The following is a 6,000-nucleotide window of genomic DNA, read 5'->3' as shown; positions in this document are numbered from 1 at the left end:
ACAACTTTTCTAGTTTCTATTGTCCAATTAAGCTGAAGTTTGTTTTGCTTCCTATGATATGGCTTAATTGATGATTTACCATTTGCAAAATGGGCTTTTTAAAAAAAAAAAAAAAAACATTTTAGCTACCTCGTAGTGAAAGCGAATGATTCAAGAGATGTTAACATTCATTTTCCTGTGCATTGGGTTATATGCTATTGCTTGAGGTCCAGGCCCCATTTTGAAGATTTTTCTTCATCATTGGCAATGGTTCATGGACAGATGTACCCCGGCCAAAGACCAAGATTTTATTCACACCTTGTGGTTTCGGCTAGAAATGGAAACTGATCTGTCATACAGTGGGCACCCATGATGTTGGATGTTGCCCTAATGACTAAAAAGAGTCTTTTGGCTTCTGGTGGTGTCCATATGGTCAAGTATGGCAGAATCTGACAAAGTAACAGAATCTCGGATAGCGAATTGGATAAAGTGAAAGAGGGTCCCAACAGCCTTGGATATAGATGTGAATGAAGACTAAGGCCAGATTCACACGACCATGTTCTGGTCAGTATTTAGAAGCCAAAATCATAAACCCATCTCCAGATCAAATTTTTACATTCTACCCACTCTGATTCACTCTTCATCTTCACTTCCCAATACTCATAAAAAGACAGCTATGTAAAAATGACAGTGCACCAATGGAATATATATATGGCAAATTGCCCCTGTTCGTTTACAGGGGCACGGAAGCCGCACACATGGAGCTTCCGCTCCGCGATGTGGCCGGCTCCTCCCATCCGTCACTATCTCTCAGCTTTGTAAGCGCTGGAAGATGGTGTCGGATGGGAGCTTCCGGCCATCCGGAAGCTCCCTGTGCGCCCTTGTAATGAAACCGGCGCACAACCAAATGTTTTTTTCTCTAACAGCTAAGCTTCCCATCTCCCACATACACATGAATACGCAGTTTTATGTATTTGTTATAAATTGAAAAGGCTGTGCAAATTCCAACCTGACCAATTCCAGGGTAACATCCAAACCTGACAAAACCGGGACCTTGAGGCTCACATTGCATTTGGCAACGCAATTTAATGTTGAGGGGCTAAGGCCGATCGCATAGGCCTATCCACTGAAGAACATGTACTCGCTGCTGATCACATGGGTTTCCGGGGAAATGTATATGCAGTCGGGCTAAACCCTTCCATGTTGCGTTTGAATTGCGTCGGAGAAAAAGACTGTCTTTATTGTAGTTATACCCATGTGGTTATGTATATTTGACTATACCTGCCCACTGAGTAAAGGCTTGTTCGTAAATTTGTTTGTGTGATGTATGTATGTGAATATATATATATTAGATAGATATAGATCTTTTTAATAATTAAATCTTAATAACTAATTACTAGTGTACGCTGCTATAATTTAGAGTGAAACATCTGCAGCATTAAACTTTGACCCTGTATGCCAATTGCCATGTGCCAAATTGAGTGATGGCAAATGATGTACACTCATCATCCACCAGCCAAATGCAACCAGTGGCACTTCCCCGAAAATAAATTACCCGAAATTTGCTGCGCATTCATATTCAATTTCATCACAGCAGATGCTCATTAGTATGTTGTTATTAATTGGTATTCACTTTAGGTTTTGTTTAAAATGAAGATAATAATTAGGTTTTAATTACTGCATCACTCTGAGGAGAAGGGAGTTGTGAAGTGACTGCGAATGCAGAAGTATTTTCACATGACATTGCCTAATTGTATAAAGCATTCAGTCATAATTGTGATTGTGTCTGTATACCTCACCTATTTATGGTGTATATAAGACTATGTATCTGCTGCTTTTTCATTATTTCATCAGAATAGATTATAAGTCAACTAGGACAAGACGGGGCATTTTCAGTCTATATAATGCAAACATGTGGATGACCACTATTTTGTTGCATACACCAGTAGTTTCGGGGACATATTGACATATCTCTAAACAGTCCGACACCAACTGCATGAGTCTGGAAGCTGGTAAAACCCAATTGTCGCTTTAGTTATTAAAGCATAAATCTGCCAGTTCACAGGGGGTGACAACTTTCTAGTATTGTAATAATGTAAATCTTTATATAGCACCTTAATATTCTGAGAGATCTTAGAGATCAGGTAGGACATACACAGACAAAATAAGATGTTGGAGAGCAATAACTCGGTCATATGAAACCATAGGAATGAAGACCCTACTTCCTCAAGAGCTTACAATGAGAAAGAAGTGGTGGCACGGTTGGTAACTGTGCTTATATAATGGTCTAGCCATGTTTATAGATCTAGGGAGACAATAAATAAGCAAATGGTTGTAAGAGGTGAGCAATTGCATATATCTGGAGGTGTGAACAGCAGAGGTTACTGAAAGGAGAGTAAAAGTTGCATGTAGCTATTGAATGATATAGGCCTGAAGAGAGAGGTTTTTAGAGTATAGTTGAAACTTTGGTAGTGGGGCGCCAGTCTGGTAGCGCTCCGTAGAGCATTCCATTTACATTTAAAATAGATTGTAGGCTTAAGAGTTTAGTAAGTGGAAGACAATTAGTAGAGAGTTAAATAATCTAGATAAATGAATCGGTGCAACAGTTAAGGTTTTAAAAGTGCAAATTCGAGAATTATTCATGTGGCAAGAGCGTGCAAGTGATTGAATGTACAGTGCAAACAGGACCTCCTTTTCAGGCCCAACCACTAGGTAGCGGGCCTGCCGCCTCACCATTATGGTGAGACCACTTATGGAAATGTTAAAGGTTTATTTAGTAGACGGTTTTAGGCCTCCTACATACTGATGATACGTAAAATCTGCACATAAAAAATCACCCCTACCTCTCTGAAGCTGTCTCTATCGTGTAGAATTTAACAAAACGAAAATAATAGAGGTGGCACTCGCCAGTGATTCTTTATTATTGGGAATTCGCCATAAGACAGGGAGGAAAGACGTGAAATGGCCCGTCGCCGTCGGCTTGTGTCAGGCCTCTGTCTTCATGAAGCCTGTGGAAATTTGCCCATATGTTGGCACAAGCCCAACTGCACACCTTAAACAGAAGGGGAGTCCTTGCTTTATACCAAAATATGATTTAAGGACTTCCTGTCTGTTGGTCTGACTTCACTGCCGTAACTCTTACAGTGCCAGCACTAATGGCTAGCGGCAGACGGGAAGTCCTTGTATCATATTTTGGTATAATGCAAGTACTCTCCTTCTGTTCATGCTGTTCAGCTTAGGTCTGTTGGCTTGTGCCGACAAAAGGGCCTGTTTGCACGGGCTGCACACAATACTTTGCAGGAGGCCTTAGAGAGATTAAGCTTCATGAAGAGAGCGGACATGATGGAAACAACAGACAATCCATGGTTTCTCTCAAAAAGGCGGGGGAAACTATGTGTCGACGTATATGAATGGGTATCCATTAGCATAAAGAGGTATCCTTGTACACATGCATACTTGGCTCAGCCAATCCGTCTGTGTCTAGTGAATGGGAAGAGGAAAAACCTTTAGGACTGCTTACCTCCCACAGAACGAAACAATTGTGCATTTCACCTCATCTGCCTTGCAGTACTCCAAAGGACATCATTTGGTCAGCAAAACAGAGATTAACAGATTTGGCCAATCTGTATGGTCAATTACACTGCTGAGCACTGAACATCGAGAAATTCTCCAGGTTTATTTTTTTTGTGGGGGGGGAGATAACACCTGAGTTTCAGGATAATTATATTCAATACTGACTGCTCCCGTTGCCGGCACTGCAGCTTCACCTCCTTCTCTGGCAGTGTCGATGGTGGCTCTGAAGCTGGCAGGCACAATGTTATATTTTCAGTAAAGAAGCAAGCTACCGGCACCACCCAATTCACACTCGTGTGTCACAATAGTGACTCCTTCGGGTCCAAAAGCCGGGATTGTGAACCGGATAACATGTGTCGCGTCTGTTGCCGTGGTGCACGCTACAAGTAGCTGTAGACAATCGTAAGGCAAAGTAGAGAAAAAATTGTGCGGCACTCACCGGTACTTGTAACAGGTAACACTTTATTCTGAGGGAACAATCATAGCAGGGAGGATGCCGCACAATTTTTTCTCTACTTTGCCTTACGGATGTTATATTTTCAGACATCTATATATCTCTCGCAACCTGGAACAGACCCAAACATATGGGACGTTCCCACTAAACCCACGATGGTTGGGAAGTATGTGACAGGGTCGTAACAAACATAAACATTGACTACTATTGACAGTGCTGCCCTGGATCCAAATGTCCCCTTCAGGTTTGGTCTTTGAAGCCGGTCTATCGATGATAGCCTGATTAAAGGGCTTCCTTAAGAAAACTTTGTGTACACTTGTGACGTATTTGAACATATACTCAAAATGTGAGGTTTTTTTTTTTTTACAGGCTACATCAGTTCTATACTTAAGAAAAATGGCAGGGAACGAGTCAATTACTGCTTGTTCCAAGTCTTCAGCTTAATCATATTTGACATTGAAAATCTAATAGATTCTTTTGTTTTCACCTATCTTGCTAATTGCAAAATGTGCCAGTGAGCAAATGTACAGGAGGTGTTGATATATTAGAGAGAGCGAGAGGGGAAAAAAAAAAAAAAAACTATATTACATTTTTCCTTACCCATTTAGGCAGTGACTTTTAATTAGCCCATCTACTAATATGAGGTCGCTAAACTCCATATCTGCTGCTTTATTCCTCCATGTGACTTGCCATTCGTTTTGCTTCAGTTGGCTGGCAAAGGTTGTTGTATATCCATTACTCAGAACCACAGCACTTTGCATTTCTGAATTGACAAGCAGTTATATTGACCTAGCGCTTATTATGGGTCAACAGCTGCGTTAACCAACGGAAGGACTGAGGGGCAATTAAAATGAATTGGCAAAAATATATCTTCCTAATTTACTCCAATTTGTTATTTATGCTAACATTGTATGGCTTCTATGGTGACACTAAACAGAATGGACCCAATAATGGCAATTAACATAAAAATATAATGGCTAATCAAATTGACAGCAACTGTTTCTCATCATCTCGACACACAATACATTATCAAAACAAACTATTATGAAGGAGGTAATTTCAGCGTTCTATTCAACCTGCTGCATGTGTGCAGTCAGGGAGACGTGTACTCGCAATTACGACTGAATCTTAAAAACTAAACAAATAACTTAATCACTGTCCTTTTTTTCTGTCTCTCACTCTCCTGATGCTGCAATCAGGATTTTCTAAAAATATATTTGCATTGATACATAATGTGCGATTTGTAACTGTGGCGAGACAATGAGATGCTTATTGCAGTGAGTCTTGTACCTCTCCTTTTTAACAGGGGGTGCAGAGGAGCATATTTCTCATTGTCTTTATGCTGTGCTCCAGGAACAACCTACCTTCACTATTTCCAAGGGAACAATTAGTTTGGTGTATTATATTCAACCAGTCTGCAGGCATTTCTTAAGACTAAGTTTAGTGAAGGACACAATGTATTTTTCCTCCCCCCCCCCCCCCCCCCCTCAACCACAATTTTGAGATTTTTATATATATTTAACTATGAGACTTGTTGAAAGCTTTGGCTCAATGCTCACCACTCGCTTTCACAGCATTGAAACCTCAAATTAAATGGGGGGTAAAATCTTGCATCAAATTCAACCATTGACATAGGTTGGGTCCATAAAATACTTATATTCATAGATCCAGGTGCTGTGACTGTGGTAATCTTCTTATATTTGTTATCCGTGACCTCTTTCCTTCGATATTAGCAAAATTTTAAGTTATTGAGCCTGAGGGTCTCTGAGGGATGTCATAGTCTGTTAGTGCTCATGGAGAACTGTCTCCTCCTACTATTTGCTAAAACCTCCTCTGAGAGAGCAGAGGGGTAAGACAGTGTAGAAGCCTATGAAGCCAGAGCATGTAGAGGCTCTGATAACACCCGCCACAGCCCTTCTGACTCATTAGCATAATTTTAACAGTTGATTGTAGAAGGAAGGAGGCCATGGATAACAAATATGAGAAGATTGCCA

The 6,000-nt window shown here is 40.7% G+C and overlaps 1 protein-coding gene across 1 annotated transcript in view; it reads left to right on the top strand.

The window, feature by feature from the left end:
• POLA1 (DNA polymerase alpha 1, catalytic subunit) overlaps positions 1 to 6,000 on the top strand; it is a 158,330-nt gene that overhangs the window by 111,175 nt on the left and 41,155 nt on the right. The window lies entirely within an intron of this gene.

Source organism: Engystomops pustulosus, chromosome 2, assembly GCF_040894005.1.
Source record: "Engystomops pustulosus chromosome 2, aEngPut4.maternal, whole genome shotgun sequence".
Taxonomy (NCBI): Eukaryota; Metazoa; Chordata; class Amphibia; order Anura; family Leptodactylidae; genus Engystomops; species Engystomops pustulosus.
The sequence above is the reverse complement of the archived record's forward strand: the minus strand, read 5'-3'. Positions and strand labels throughout refer to the sequence as shown.